General features: G+C 40.2%; 1 long non-coding RNA gene across 2 annotated transcripts in view; it reads right to left on the bottom strand.

Moving 5' to 3' along the window:
• Positions 1–17,324, bottom strand: part of LOC143150396 (uncharacterized) — a 70,616-nt gene that overhangs the window by 27,625 nt on the left and 25,667 nt on the right. For both annotated transcript variants that reach the window (XR_012993043.1, XR_012993044.1), the window contains one exon: positions 16,293–16,415. This is a non-coding gene — a long non-coding RNA (uncharacterized LOC143150396). The remainder of the gene's footprint in view (positions 1–16,292; positions 16,416–17,324) is intronic.

Raw genomic sequence — 17,324 nt, 5'->3', positions numbered from 1 at the left:
TCAAATAAAGAAACGTTGCCGTTGAACCTACTCGTGTATAAGGTAATTTTGTAAGTTGGCCCTTTCTTCTAAACAAGGACGAAGAAAATGATAGTATAGATAGTTCTCGCCGAGTAATTACGAAAACTTCAAAGCGATTCATCTTTCTCGAGCGTTGGCGACTTAATCGAATGGATCAGTCGTGACCTACATAATCCGGGAACCTTTGCGAACGTTTTCACTCAAAGTTGGATAAACAAGGGGTAAAAGATCTGTAATTTCGACTTGTTAATGCGAAGCTCCCGCGGATCGCTTGTGAACGTTCGTTCCGGCTCCTAATTCCGTTTCCTTGTTCTCAAGTATCGCGCACGTAATGAAGAAAAATGAATAGCGGAGGGCCGTGTTGTCGGCAGGAATCATTAATCATCGTGAAACGTTTCCCCGGCGGTTATGCCTACGAGTAAAATTTCACCCTGTACATTGTAAATAGTACCGGCAATTGCGGTTCGTCTCGAACGATCTTATATAATATTCCAAGGTTAAACTAATGGAATGTTGCACGAGGAACAATTGTGTTTTTATTTCACAGGGAACAACGAAGGATATCACCTACACATCGAGGTTTGAATGTTGAAAACATTCAAAGTTATTGTATCTACAGTTCGCGCCTGAAAAGATTGCATCTGGAGGTATGGTCCTGTTAGTTCACGGGTCATCTCCTCACAGGGACGGGTGTATATACTAGGTTGTTGAATAAGTTTTGTCGTTTTTTTCCATTGTAAAAAAACACTATGACACTTCACAAATGTTCATCAAACAGTAATACCATCCTTGGAAAAATAAAACGACTATAGTAGCTCCATTTCTTATAACAAAACTTATCATCAATCTATTACATGTTCGTGACAAGATTGCTCCTGAACGAAATATCTAGGATATAACTTCAGAAGCAATATCCTCACGTGCGTATTGTAGGTGTATTCATAACACAAGTATTTGTAATATAAGTATAAAACACATTTAAAATACTCACTGTGTTTCGATCACCATATTTCAAGCACTCCATATGCTGTACACTTTCACAGAAGCACATTTGAATTTATGAAGGATCTAATTCGTTTGGAAGTCATCTCAATCTCGCGTGAATGGGATGTGTATATTTATCCTGAACGCCGAGAAAATAGTCCCTGGACGAATAAAACTCGTCACACTTCCAAATTCAATCTTTTCACGTGTGAGCAATACCAAGTGACTTTTCTTGTAATCCAGAGAATCTGTGTGCACGTACAGGGTATACGTATGCAGCAACACATTCCATTGGCACGTGACGAGTTGTTCCCTACGCCGTAATTCCAGATGCAATTTTCTCGTCCACGTACTGTAGATTAAAGGTTCGATGAAGCTGCAATGTGAATAGTAGCACGTGGATGTATATATACAAACGAGATAACTTCTAAGAGTATTATTATATACTGTTCACACGTTCGCGTGAACTTTCTTCATTATGGGACACACGTGGACAACATTGCGACGTTCTGCATCTCGCGTGAGCAATCGTTAACGAAGTTGCGTAGAAAAAGCATCGGCAGAGATTGCTACACCGAGCCTGCCACCGGAAGGAATACGACAGATCGATCCGTGAATGCAAATGAGGGGAGATTGGCTGATGCCTATGCGTTCGCCTTCGACATTACCTATTTGCACGTACCAACGCCACAAGGCAAACTCTGTCGACGCGAGGCTGGAATTCAGGCGATAATACACTGGATTCTCAGCTCGGTGTCGTCATAATGAACAATTTCTGGCTGCGTGTAATAGTCTAGTCGAATGTTCGCAAATTAATTTCTACCGAGGGAACAGAATTCTAGGCAATAATTAACTTGCCGTCGGGTGAATTAGTTTCATTCTGTATTTATACTTTTCTCGTTGGAATCAATGCAACAATTATCCTAAGAGTGCCAGATGTCGATGTCAGTTTCAAGGACTGTCTTCATATTGGCGCGGAAGGGTCAACGGTTTACCTATTTTTCTCTTGGGTTGTTTCTATTCAGTTCGAAGTCGAGGGTCACGAAGACCACACGACACTGTCGTTGTTCGCGTCAAGGCTGAAAATACCCCCAAAATACCCTAAAATTGAACCTCTATAGTTTGAGATCTACCGTTTGAGATATGTATCCATTAATAAATCTCACTTCAACTTCCAGACTTGCTCTTATTGGAAACAAAGGAGCCACCCAGTTGATGTACTCCTGAAAGGCTAATATACCCTAACAGTGATCCGGACTACGTTTGGGTTAAGTCCTCGCACAGTTAGTAGCCAGTGAAGGTTCTCTGTTTGCCAAAATACCCTAAAACTGAACCTCTATATTCAGTTTGAGATCTACTATTTGAGATATGTATCCATTGATAAATCTCACTTCAACTTCCAGACTTGCTCTTATTGGAAACAAAGGAGCCACCCAGTTGACGTACTCCTGAAAGGCTAAAATACCCTAACAGTGGGTCTCCGCGTGGTTACCAGCTGGTCAGAGCTCCACCCTACTGCCATAAACCTAGCGAAGCGATCTCTAGATCTAAATAGAGAATGTGTCCTGAGATTGAACTCTTTTAGCTTTCATCGCCTGTTCCATTCGCGTCATTTAACGATGGATAAGGCGCGGAGGAGGAATAATATTACTGTATACTTGTTTGTTCGGATTTTGTATTATCATGTGTACAAAAATTACATTACTGGACACGCGAGATCCCTGAATATTGTAATAAACTACGTATTATAATCTGAAAATTTACAACATTTCTATTGTCAGATTTTTGATCAGAGATGGCGACTCCGCGAGAAGAAACGAGTCGAAACCGTGGGATAGGTATATCTACCTATAGGTATAGATATATCTACATTTTCGTAGATAGCACTACGCAATGAGTGTAAATGGCCGATTGCAACGAAACTTACACATGATGCGGTTCTTTGAAAAATGTTTGACACGAATTTCATTTTATCTGCTATCGTCCATATTTAAGCGGTGAAATCAGTCTTAAAATTGGGGGCGAGAAAACATTTTCCTCGATATTTCGAAAATAATGAGACCTAGAAGAAAATTGTTCAAATAAGAATTGCATACTTTTGAATAACGAATTTAAGCTCCAAAAGCGTATAGCAAAATATAAATTTGCTTAAACAACGTGTTAAAAAAGGTTCGTTTCCTGTACCATTTTTGTACAATTCATTGTTCATAAATTTGCCAATATAAACTATACAGACCGTTATGCAAAATACGTGTATTTTAAAATTTTTATTCGATCCTTTCAATAAAATCAGCTTTAAGCTAATAGGCTTAAAATAATTTTCAGATAATCTAGATAATTCTCAGATAATCTGCAGATAATTTTCAGATAATCTTGATTTAAGCTCCAAAAGCGTACAGCAAAATATAAATTTGTTTAAACAACGTGTTAAAAAATGTTCATTTTCTCTACCATTTTTGTACAATTCATTGTTCATAAATTTGCCAATATAAACTATACAGACCGTTATGCAAACTACGTGTATTTTAAAATTTCGATACAATCCTTTCGATAAAATCAGCTTCAATGAGTCACGTGAATTTTTGGAGCGTACGCGAACAGTTGTAAAAATATAGTTATCTATATCACGTACACGTATTGTCAATTAATCCTTGGCTGTCGAAACTCGTCGTCACAGGTAGAAACGGTCCGCGGTTTTGTTTCTGATTCACACGAAATAATTTCGTTTCCACTTTCCGAGGAATCCCCACTTCCATCGACGATGGACTTTAAAAAACTGATCTCTCGCCGCAAACTCTTTGCTATTTTCCACGCCAATTCGTTGAAGCGTACGCTCTGCGAGATCTCGCAGATGAGTCGTACTTCCCGACAATAAATCCAGACACTGACGAGGAAACGAAGCAGCGCGCGGTCCACTCTCCGAGGAATAGAATCCGAGCAGGTCAGCGTGATTCCTGCTTTCTTCTCCCAAGTTTGCCGACGTTTCTCAAGAGCGGGGTTTATCGCGCCTTGGTGGCGTGCGGCTGGCTCGATTCAACGGTTAGCCGATGCAATTTCCGTGGACGTCGGTGGAAAGAGTAACACCTGCGAGGTCCAAGAAAAATGGAACAGAAGGCAAAACGAAGAGGCGACCGGTCATTCTAGGCAACGATCGCGTGAAATGATCGTTTCTCATCGTTGACGGTACACAAATCAGGATCCACGGTATTATCGGTACGGAGCTCGTCTTAATTTTTCCTTGCTTCGCCATTACAACGAAACGGAAGTTAAACACGGTTGTTTCGTACGAGACACTCTAGCCACTCATGGTACTTGTTCATAATTCTCCGTACGAATTTGAAAGAATTACTCTCTCGTTGCGATTCTTTCGTAATCTTATTCTTTCTCCTATCATATTTTGAAGAAAAATAGCTTCTGTTGAATGATCAGTTTAGGTATGAAATAACAATTGCCTCGGAAAGCTGGTAAAGCGATATCTGCACAGATCTAGATAAATAGAGAATGTGCCTCGAGACTGAATCTCTCCAGCCAGCTCGAGAACTACCATTTGGGGTGTAACTTATTTGAAAAATCGCATTTCCACTTCTGAATCCTTTTTTATCAGAAAGGAAGAACGTGTCCTGTTCGTATACTCCTAAAAGACTAGAATATCCTAACAGTGATCCGGACTACGTTTGGGTTAAGTCCTCGCACAGTCAGTAGCCAGTGAAGGTTCTCTGTTTGCCAAAATACCCTAAAACTGAACCTCTATATTCAGTTTGAGATCTACCATTTGAGATATGTATCCATTAATAAATCTCACTTCAACTTCCAGACTTGGTCTTATTGGAAACAAAGGAGCCACCCAGTTGACGTACTCCTGAAAGGCTGATATACCCTAACAGTGATCCGGACTACGTTTGGGTTAAGTCCTGGCATAGTCAGTAGCCAGTGAAGGTTCTCTGTTTGCCAAAATACCCTAAAACTGAACCTCTATATTCAGTTTGAGATCTACCATTTGAGATATGTATCCATTAATAAATCTCATTTCAACTTCCAGACTTGCTCTTATTGGAAACAAAGGAGCCACCCAGTTGACGTACTCCTGGAAGGCTAAAATATACCCTAACAGTGGGTCTCCGCGTGGTTACCAGCTGGTCAGAGCTCCACCCTACTGCCATAAACCTAGCGAAGCGATCTCTAGATCTAAATAGAGAATGTGTCCTGAGATTGAACTCTCTTAGCTTTCATCGCCTGTTCCCTTCGCGTCATTTAACGATGGATAAGGTGCGGAGGAGGAAATGCATCGCACCGGTTAGTTCCGAGTCGAAGGGAAGCGTACCGAGGCGGAAACGAACAGACGGTGCATAAATAAAAATCCCTTTCGCTCGAAGCGACCAAGTAAAAGCGGAGCACGGATAAATAAGGAACGTCGAAGGATGGAGGCGATGAATTAGCCGTGTGAAAGATAGCCAGGCTGCCCTTTCGATGATACGACGAGCTTGACTCCCCATTCTCCCTAGTGTCGCGATGATTCGACGTGGCAAAATGTACTCCTGGTGGCCAGGTGTCCAGTCACAAAGGAACTGTCAAGGTCTTTGTCGTGAAAGAGGTTGACGTTTTACGTTTTTTTATCAGGGCAGAAAAATTTCATTCAACGTTTCTCGTAAATTTTTAACGATATGGACGATCAGAGATCGTAAATCCTCAAATTGCTTTCGAAAGAGTGAAAACTCAACGAAGAGGTAAATAAAAGACACTGTGGACCGAGTCATTCGTCAATTACTGGTGACTTTGCACACCTGCGAAATTGCAATGAAAATGTGAGGATACTTCGAGGACGAAAGGTATAAATATTCGTTCGAAAGGTCTTTACTATAAAACGGGGCGACACTTCCAGGGTTCTTTCTTCGATAGGAAATTCACTTTCTTTTCAATCGCGTGGTTGGTCAGGGATCACGAACAGTGAATCAATTTTCGAAACACCGAGGACCCGAACTTGAATTAAATAAAAGACACAAATTGCGATAAAATGGTGGGGCACGTTGGGTATGTTTCCTGGAAAATGACGCGATCAGTTCTTCGAATCAACCGCGATGGATAATATAAAATATATCGCCATTTGTCCCAGAATAGGGCACAGTGTGCTCCTTTGGCAGTGCATCGACATCTCGTCGGTCAACGACGTTGCATTGTTTCCGAATCCCAGGATTAATCGCGCGTATCCGGCACGTGTAACGATAGATCCCATTAACGCGATATAAATTCTCCGACATCTGCGAATCGACGATTCGTAATTGGCGGAGCGGTTGAATTAATTCACCGTGGCTACCGTGTAGTCCGCCAGGGAGCCATGATAGGAATTACGCGTAGCATTGTAATCGATATCATAGCACGAATTGCTTTTCTAACCGGGCAAGCCGGCTGCAGGGCCGCTGCTTAATTTCGCCGATTAAGCCAGCACCAGGGCGATTCAATTTATTCGTGTAACAGACAATCGAATTAAGGCAGTTCTGGTGCTGCACGCGCGGCAAAACTCTCCTGGGTAATAGGTGAGAATAAACCTGTATACAAATACAGAGAGTCCTCGAGTTACGTGGATTCGTGGATACGCGATTCTGCGCCCAAGTCTATAGACGTATTTTCCACGTACGTGTGTTGAAAATACGAAATACAGGTGCGAATGAATTAAAAACGACGAATGTACGAATTGAACGATATCTCTCGGGTGAACGATGTTATTTAGATTGGGAACTTTTCATTTCCAATGGTTCCAAATACGAGTAATTTCTTCTCGATCGAAGACAAATTCGATGTAAAAATATCAAATACTGTTCAATCGACAACAATTCGAATTTCGATGAACCGAATTACGAATCGATGAGAAAATTTCACGAATCGAAACCATGAAACTTTTAAAAAGATAGCGAATTGTTTCTTGGAATGGGCTATTCGTAACTGATACCCAATCATGTGCGAATTATTCAAAGAGAAGAATGAACGAGGTAACAAAAAACTGTTATATTTTTCATCGTAGCTTCACGAGAGTCTTGTCAATAAATTGGCGAGATTCTTCCGATGAAAACGAGCCCAAACACGACCGTATTCGGATTACTTTTTCTCATAGACATATAATACGAGTGAATTTCGAAAAAAATTTTTTTATCGCGTATAATTAAAAATGATTGGAACAGGGTCGTGTTTGGGCTTATTTTCAACGGGACGACCTTACCAGTCCGTTGATAATACTTTTGCGAAGATACGACGAGAAATATAACTTAGTTCGGTAACCTCCACATCGTGGAACACAGAGAGCGGCGAGGATGATTCGCTAAATTTTACCGAGTGACAAACGTGACGTTTTAACGAGACACCACTGTATCATTTTAATACTTATCGTACTCGTTTAAAAAGTTTCCCGGGCATCGAGGATACACGAGGCGGTTTCGCCACGCGAACGTGATAACCCTGGATGGCTCTGTGTGTCCATAAAGCGCAGATAAACGAGGAGTCTCCGTTCCAGATTAGGCTCGGTCTCGATTCGTCCAGAGAGGTCGAACAGGTCGGGGAGGGTCGGTTATGAATCCCTAATCCGTGCATTCGGTTTACGTAGGAAGCGACTGCATGCAATTTCGCGCGATCCCGCAGCCTGTACACACGCACTAGACACGCTGGGAACAGGTGTGCGAAACACAACGACGAATCGGACAGTCGTACGAATAACGGAGTACCAACGACGTCCCCGACCATTGACGCCACGAAACTATCCTCCATGTTGGATGAACCCTGCCACCACAGATGTCTCACCGATGTCTCGTCGCGCCATTCGTCAGTACCGAGTCTGATTGCTGCTACAAACCGGGATTACGAGTACTCCCAAGGATCTGTTTTCCTCTGTACCGAGCCCGATGGAAACCTTCTTTCCGTGGATCACCCTCCTCGATTTGTTCATTTCTCTCCAGCTTGCCCTCAACCTTTCCCTTGCTCCCTCGTTCCCGCCGCAGCATAATTGGCCCGAATATTTAGTGGATTCGATTAACCTCCTCGGTTATATCGGCGAAACGTGTTATCGAGCTGGTTGGGATGGGATTCCTTTGAACGTACGCTACTAATCGGAAGCACGGGATTGTGTCGTTTATCGCGACTGTTTATGGCGGTAAGATGATAGCGCTGGTAAGATCGTTAGCCGAAGATTTATTTATCTTAAATGCTCGGAGACCAGAGCCTGGTCTGAGGTATATTGCGACAGTCTTGCGGATCATCGGGAGAGAATAGGGTAAAGGACGATATATTTTTACAAAACTGCTTTGTATCGTATTATTTTCAAGTTTATGGAACGAATATTGTGTAATCTATCGGGGCCGCAGTTGCGTTCCTTGAATAGGATTCTATTGTCGAAACCATTTCTCTTCGATCTTTATTCAAGATCAATTCTTTCCAGTAGTATCGAGAGTTATGGGTTATCTAAAGAAATAATTACAGTATTTTACTTTATTTATTTTTATTCCTCGGGAAGGTATACCGTTCTTTCTATAACCTCCCTAGAAGTGGTGTATTAGATGCAATTTTCCCGAGTTCTCTAATTCTTTTCTACAGCACCAAGTAAACACTTCAAGTGTTCCCAGAACCTCTTCGACGCATAGATCGATCTCACGTATATTTCTCCCAAGAGATGAATTTTTCTACATAAATACGTTCAGACGTATTTTATTTTCAACAGGTGTTCAACGTTTCAAAGGAAGGTAAACTTTCACAGATACACCTTAAGTTAAATACACCTTCGTTTAAAGAAATTTAGACAGTTATTTCTAGAGTAGTAAATTTATATGCACTACACTGTTTGTAGACAAACGTGATGTACAGCCCGCCTAGTACGATTACTATCATAACTTAGTAAAGCTATTAAGCGTTCGAATTTATCGCTGCTGGACAGATCGGTTAAATTAACCAGCCAACCATGATCAGCCTTTACCTTATCGTAAGCCTGTACTTTGCCTTACGAAATGGTATTTCGAGCGAACAAAATTCAATTCAACGAACATTTCTCGAGCTGAACCTGGACCGTGGATGTTTAACAGTTCCTTCGATCGCATTGTCTTTCATCCGAGCCAATCTTTCGCGAGCTGCGTCCAATTCTTTAAAACAGGGAGTATATCACATTGGCCCGTTTCAAGCGGAGCACCCTGTACCTAAGAATCGAATGTCATTGAAGGTATTCGAAGGACGCCTAGTGGATTGGAACGGTTGGGTTTCGGGGAATTGAATTTAGCCATTCTCTCATTATTTTATTGGCGGTGTTTCTCTGTTCTCTGATGACGGGGACGGGATACGTGTCCCGCTTGTTGCTCCAGCTCCAGCTATCCAACGGATCCTCTTTGGCCCTGGCTCGCCTAACGAGCGGACCGTGCAGGACGCCTGTACGCTTTTTTTTTTTTTTTTTTTTTTCGTGCGATTTTCCTGCGCTGCTTTTTTTCCTCGCCTTTTTTCCTCTGTAACCCATCCATGCCCGGCCAGGAAAAAGGCTTTGTGAACTTGCAAGGGTTATTTGCACTTTTCGGGATCGTTGATGCTCAACGTCGTTGGATGTTTGCATCGCGATCGACCGGTTAACGAACGGACGATATACTGTTCGTGTTTTGTCACGATCCTCTTCTTTTTTTTTTATATTATTCCTACGAATACAACCCATACAAATATTTTTCTTCCGTGAGTGGAGATCGTTGGAAAACCAACCGGTCAAATTTTATTCATTCATCCGTCTCTATTGATCCTGTACGTGCACAATACACGCTCAAAAGAGATACTTTGATATCGCTTTTAGTATCAATCGCAGGCAATTGTTTACACGTAAAATATTGCGACAATTCACGTACAGTCACTTTAGGCTTCATACTGTTACACCAAACCGTAATCATGCTACGATACCTACCGTATTGCATTCTTAGGATCAATCTCTGTTCCCATGCGAGCCAATTCATAGAAGTCGGATAACGTAAGGCAACCGAAACACTTCTTGGACCAGCCTACGTGACTCCCCGTGTGAACCTCATGCTGGGATCGAACTCTTTCTTTGTCACCGAACGACACAAAGACCCTTCGAAGACCCCGAGGGTCACTCTTCTCTAAGTCATGTCTAAGTGCTAAGTACGTCCGTGAAATTCTTGTCAGTCGGTCCATTTCGATAAAACCTCGGTAAAGTGCCAAGGGATCGTTGAATTCTACACGAGTGTTCCTTCGACCCTTCCCTCCTGCATAACGATACGCATTGTTACAATTATTGCGTAATTCCTTACATGTGTGCTATCGAATTTTCCGTGTCCGCTTGGGCCTGCTTCGACGTGGGCCTAAACAAGGCAGCACGTGCGGACAGACCCGGGTCAAGGTAAACATTTGGTGCCGATCTGTCCGCCAGCTTTTACGATAGGCTCGAGGATCCCTTTACAGGGGGTCCTGCACGACGACCAGGTGTAAGGATGCATGGGGATGAAAGAGAGTACCTGTGGCTCGGAGAAAGTGAGGTATGCTTGGAAAAGACGAGCGATTAGGATAGCTGAACGTGACCGAATGTCTGATGTGAGAGAGACTGAGGAATAGAATGAAAGAGAACGAATGGATATGACTATATAAAGTACGAAAGGAATGTTTGAGGACAGTATGTCACAGACGGTACAACACAGTTTGTCCAGAAGTTAGGACAGGACAGTGTGTCCTGAGTGTCCTCGCGGACAGTACGAGTAAGAAGACAATAGGACGAGACAATTAAAAGACGCACTAAGACGAAAGACCGGTATAAGGCTTGAGCAACAAAGACGATCAAGACGCGTGCGAAGGGCACAAAGACGGTTAGCTTAGTTCAATACGCGGTCGATCTACCTTAGTAGTAAGCGAAACCAATCACCAACACTAGGTTTAATACTAATATCACTGTAATATGTAATATCCTTAAATATACTTCAATATACCACACGAGTACAACAGTTATTTGGGGGCTCGTACGGGGATTAATAACTAAGATCACTTCTGCAGTGATCCAAAGAAGAGAGAAAACAACAAAAGTAAATGGAACGTTTATTTAAATAGAAGAAGATAATACAGTCATACGGCGGGGCATGGCGATAAACGATCGACTAGATCGTAACGGTCGGGTCGAGACACAAAACCGAAAAATATCGAAGTCTTGACTTCTCAAGGGCTGCATCGGTCCAAGTCGTTGTATTTCAACAGGATGCCTTACCGATGAGTCCACTAGCACGACCGTAATGAAACACCGTCCCTTTCTTTTCCTTTTTCTTTCCATTTCTTTACCTCCATTACCTAACTTTTGCGCGCCAAATTGGTGATTTGACCACCCAGTTATATGGGGGCTTGTACGGGGATCAATAACTCAGATCACTTGTCCAGTGATCCAAAGAAGAGAAGAAAAAACAACACATGTATTTTACATTTGACAAAATATCGTGTCACCGAAGTGCTCGTAAAACGTCGAAGACTCGAGACGGTTAACAACACGGTTGAAACTTTGTCCTCGAAAAGTAAGCTCGCTCGTACGAGTTTACGGATTGAAACGGTACACCTGGTGTACAATTTAACCGTTCTACGTATTATCTTCGATTAATAATATTCGAGGAAAGGTATCGCTCGGTGCGGCTGCTCGGTCACGAAAATGAGCGCGCGACACGCGGACGTAAAAGCGGTTTGTTTACGTTCGAAATTTCATTAGCGAGTATTTTCTTTCCGAGTGGACCGAGCGTACGGGAGAAGGGACGCACGCGCTCACGCATTGGACGAGGGCGTGAGAGCCCGCTGTTAATTCGAAATTAAAACGGCACACCGTCGCGTTCGCTTTGCAATGATTCCGCTAACGAGAAATTTAATGCCGCGCCTCGAACGAGATGTTGGAATTAATCAAGCCGATTAACAGCTTTTATTAATCACCCAGCGACGAGGAAACGCCCGACGTGCACCGTGGACGATTCGGTTAATAGCGAGGTCCATTAGAAGAAACAGAGGAAGAGACGAGATTCCCTGCGCCCCGAAATACGCAGCGGGTGATCAATTTAAACGTTCGCGCGAACCATTTTTCCTATAGGGCTCTCGCATTTTTCTTTCTCCGTTTTTTTTTTAATTTTTTTTTATTTCTTTCATATAGTATACAAGGTTGACCGTTTAAATGGGAGCACTTAAATATCTTATTTGGAAGGAAACTCTCGCGGACGAAGTTGCGCAGTTTGAAGTAGGCGTGTGTTACGGTGACATTATTATTTTTCCAAGATCATTCTTCTTACGAGAGTTCAAGCATAAAAATACAAATGCAATATTATAGATTGAGAAATATTATACTTACCTCGTGAGAGAATTTGAGCCAAAAATTAACCGGACTTAATTATTGCATCAACACTTATTATCACCACAATATGTAACTTTAGATTGTGTAAATGGAATGAAAAATTCTCGAGATCGAATAATTAAAATGGTTCCATGGCCGTTGGATTTGTTTGTTGTGTTCTACAAAGCTATCGAAAAATATACAGCGTCGTTTAAAAAAGTATCGACGACCAGAAATTTTCGTTGAGAAATATCCTCGTTGTACAGTTATAAATAACAGAAATATTTATACCCTCCTATTTAAATGGTTCATCCTGTACGAACTGAGTACACGTAGAAAAGTGGGGCCATTTCAGTCGGTGTTTTTTCGAAGCGGTATTACGCGTGTCGTGGATTATAAAATGAAAAAAAAAAAAAATAGCCAAACAACACGAGCGTAATTGAAACATCCAAACTAACGAGTATTTCTCCGTGAAACATTTCCGCTTCCTTCTTAACACCGTGAATTATTCAGCGGCCGCGAGGAGTCCCCCACATGGCATATGCGTTCTTCTAATAATTTTTCTCGCGAAAATGCAGTCGAGTTCCGAGTGGACAAATTACGGGGAGAGGGTGGAGGGGTGTTTTTTCCCCTGTGGCCAGCATTTTCGGTCCGAGAGTATAAATGTCTCGCGCGAACTACGTGGTCCCGGAAGTCGCGCGACGGAAGCATTTTTTTGTTGCCGACCGACGGCCCCGGTATCATGCGCGCTGAACTTTTACCTAATTTTGTGACCGTGGACCGCATAATGCAGCCGTAGGGCTGTCACCGGTTGCCTCTCGAAATTTCACAAGTGTACAGGGTGATTACATTAACCGAGCTGAGCTCCAGCTCCGTTTCGAGCGAAGATCGAATCAAATCTTTGGCATGTATTCTTTTCCCTCCAGGTGCATCGCGGTGGGAAAAAGTGCAATTGCACTTTCTCTTCGAGTAAGTACGCTCGACTCTTGCGCGCACAAATCGATTCCTCGAATCGTTCCAATGTAAAAGTGACGATCAAAGTGTATTTTCTTGTAAAAGATAGAAATCGAAGTAATGGTAAACATTGTCTAATAGTTTAGAAAATGTTTAATTATTTTTCGACCATTCTTCGATTTCGTTCGAAATATTTTTCCCGCGTATTTTTGAACGAAAATTTGAACAATTTATCTTGCTTCCTTTTTCGAATCACCTTCTATGGGGTGTCTCGAAAGTTTCTTCGTTCAACAGAGAAGAAGGATACAATGGCTTTCATGGTGAAACGCTACGTTCTCCTATAAGTCCCCTTCTTTATCTAATTTAATATACAGGGTGCGTTGTGCAATTGGGGTTGTGTCGAAGCTGGGTAAATTCGTTGAGGGAAATATTGTACGATACAGAATGATTTATCTCCGTATGATGTCACGTTTTTCATAAACACGATGCACCTGCAAAGTGCAATTGCATTTTTGTAAAACAATGGAACCATTTGTTTTTATTTTACGTTCACCCTTTTCTCTCGCTATTCCACGCATAAAAGCACGAAGATATGTATGTTGCGGAGTTAATATTCAACGGTATAATTTATATTTTGTTTCGAAAAAATTACTAACGGTACCGTGTATGCATTATCGTCTACTCGTAGCGAAAGATGTATGAAAAAAAGGAAAACGAATTAGAGTAACGCATTGGAAAGTAAATAGTGACTAGTTCAAGATATTACAAAAAAAAATATATTACAAATCCGTTGTATTAATATAACGTCGCTGGAAATTTGCAGAATGTAACGATAGTCTATTTGAACCGATTTTACAGGAAAATAATTACGTAGAATAAAATACGAAATATCGCGTAGAACATTAATTTCCACGTGAACATACCTTGACATTTTTCACACGCAGAATACTGACAAGTATCAATTTATATTATATCACATCATTCCATTTTTCATCCTACCATTTTTGCTATTTCACGTACAGAAGTTTTTAAAATCATTCCATAGATATTACAACAAATTTCTCATATATTTTAAGTTTTCTAACGCGACAAGAATTTCTTGCAAATAATCTTATTCCACGGAACAATATTTTTTCATTCGTTTCAAACGCTCGGTACAGTATGCAATCTCTTACGAGAAAAAATGAACGTTATTTACCATGTAACCTGGGAACTTAATTTAATCCTTCTTTACATTAGCGTAATCCCATTCAAATTTCATTAGCTAATGCGAAATTTAAAACCATGTTATAAGTATACGTATTTCTCGACGTTCGTGCCGTTTTAGACTATTGAAAGAAACTGGAATAAAACCGAGTAAACGTGAATAAACCATCCAAGCATCCTCAGAAATTTAAGAAAATCCACAGAGGTGACGTAACCTCGAATCTTTCGTATACACAGATTTATCGTTTTTAATTATTAAAGCCTGTTAAAAGAAAATTGTTTACATTCATACCGGGAGCGAAGAGAGTTACTAAAACCAATTTAATAAACGATGAATTTAATAACTTATCCCGACAGATTGTGTCCAATCATCTTCGTATCATTTTTAAAAGAAATTTTAATTTCGTAAACCTTGGTAGCTGAAATTGTTCACTTTAAAGATTGATTTATGTACCGCTGCAAAATCGTTAATTTGGATAAATATTTCGGATCTCGGAAGTTTTGAAATTTCACGAGCGGTGATTTTCACGTTTTTCTCTTCTTAAATCTCGTAAGTTTTAAAGCTACAAATTGGGGGAGCAACGATTTGGTGATGTAGAGGACACCGCCCAAGTACAGCTCACCGTCGTCAAGCTCCACGTTGTTAATCTATGCGTGCCGCCCTAACGTTAATCGAGTTCTGGCCAATTAATTTCACTGGACTGGTTACTTTACTCTTACCTCTAGCGTCGATTAGTGACAGAATCTATAAACGAGTACGCGTCTATTAACGATGATCACGGATTACGTATTACCAACAATACACCCAAGAATACTAGAACACAATCGATCCAAAAATACTGTTGCAATGTAAAATAGATAAATTGAAACTTTGTTTACCATACCGTGACACTATAAATTGATCATCTTGAACAATTGTACACTTGAACAATACACCCAAGAATACTATGACACAATAGATCCAAAAATACCGTTGCAATGCAAAATAGATCAATTGAAAATTTGTTTACCATACCGTGACACTATAAATTGATCATCTTGAACAATTGTACACTTGAACAATACACCCAAGAATACTATGACACAATCGATCCAAAAATACCGTTGCAATGCAAAATAGATAAATTGAAAATTTGTTTACCATACCGTGACACTATAAATTGATCATCTTGAACAATTGTACACTTGAACAATACACCCAAGAATACTATGACACAATCGATCCAAAAATACCGTTGCAATGAAAAATAGATAAATTGAAAATTTGTTTACCATACCGTGACACCATAAATTGATCATCTTGGACAATTGTACACTTGATGGTTTTTTGTTTGAATTTTATACTTCTTTTATTTTATCTTTCATTATTTTAATTACTAAGCGTGTTAATCGAATGGCAGAAAAATAATTACGTAGAATAAAGTGTTCGGTGATTATGGCACGAAATTTATGTACATATATTTGTTCTGTACGTGTTTAAACGCGTAGGGCTCGTTCATAATCTCCAGGTGCAATTTTCTCATCTACGGACTGTACATTCGCCAAGTTGAGTTGCACGCGGCAGTTGAATAATAAAAATAATAATTAAAAGACACAAGTACTATAAAATTTACTGCAAATGTACACAGAAATGAATATTCATTTATATAGTATATTATATAGTATATACTATATAAATACAAACTGCAGCTAGAATTAGTATTCAACCTAGATCCGTAAAGCAACCGAGAAAGAGCTATTAAAGAATCTTTCAATGAAAAAGTCAATATTGTCGTAATAATCATTCGTAAATATGTACAGTCTATTAATAAATTATTATTACCTTTAAACGATTTCTTTGGCGTATAAACTCGAGTTGAAACAAGGTGTTACACTTAAGACGAGATGTTGCGTCAGCTGAATCACAGTTATTACTTCCAATATCATTGTGGAAGGTTATGAACACCTGTAACGTAAACAACAACGTTTAAGTATAATGTCACAATCGGATAGACACTTCTAGTAAACATTTACGTCAGCCAATCGCGGCACGTACTTAGACAAATATTAAACAATAAAGACGCAATAGTATTTATTTCACGACTATTAAAGAACACCTGAAACTACCGGAGCATGTTTCAAACCGATAAATATTATTTTTAACAAAGCTACACCGGTTCAAAGTTTCATATTCGCAGTCGACAATTTTGTACCGACGATACAAATTTTAAACATTCAATAAAGACGCAATAAAGACGATTAAAGAACACCTGAAACCACTGGAGCATTTTCTAACCGATAAATATTATTTTAACAAAGCTACAGCGGTTCAAAGTTTTATATTCGCAGTCGACAATTTTGTACCGACGATACAAATTTTAAACATTCAATAAAGACGCAATAAAGACGATTAAAGAACACCTGAAACCACTGGAGCATTTTCTAACCGATAAATATTATTTTTAACAAAGCTACACCGGTTCAAAGTTTCATATTCGCAGTCGACAATTTTGTACCGACGATACAAATTTTAAACATTCAATAAAGACGCAATAAAGACGATTAAAGAACACCTGAAACCACTGGAGCATTTTCTAACCGATAAATATTATTTTTAACAAAGCTACAGCGGTTCAAAGTTTCATATTCGCAGTCGACAATTTTGTACCGACGATACAAATTTTAAACATTCAATAAAGACGCAATAAAGACGATTAAAGAACACCTGAAACCACTGGAGCATTTTCTAACCGATAAATATTATTTTTAACAAAGCTACAGCGGTTCAAAGTTTCATATTCGCAGTCGACCATACTGTACCGACGATATAAATTTTAAACATTCAATAAAGACGCAATAGCATTTATTTCACGAC

Source organism: Ptiloglossa arizonensis, chromosome 8 (assembly GCF_051014685.1).
Source record: "Ptiloglossa arizonensis isolate GNS036 chromosome 8, iyPtiAriz1_principal, whole genome shotgun sequence".
Lineage (NCBI taxonomy): Eukaryota > Metazoa > Arthropoda > Insecta > Hymenoptera > Colletidae > Ptiloglossa > Ptiloglossa arizonensis.
Note: the sequence above shows the minus strand (reverse complement) of the source record. Positions and strands in the feature narration are given on the sequence as shown.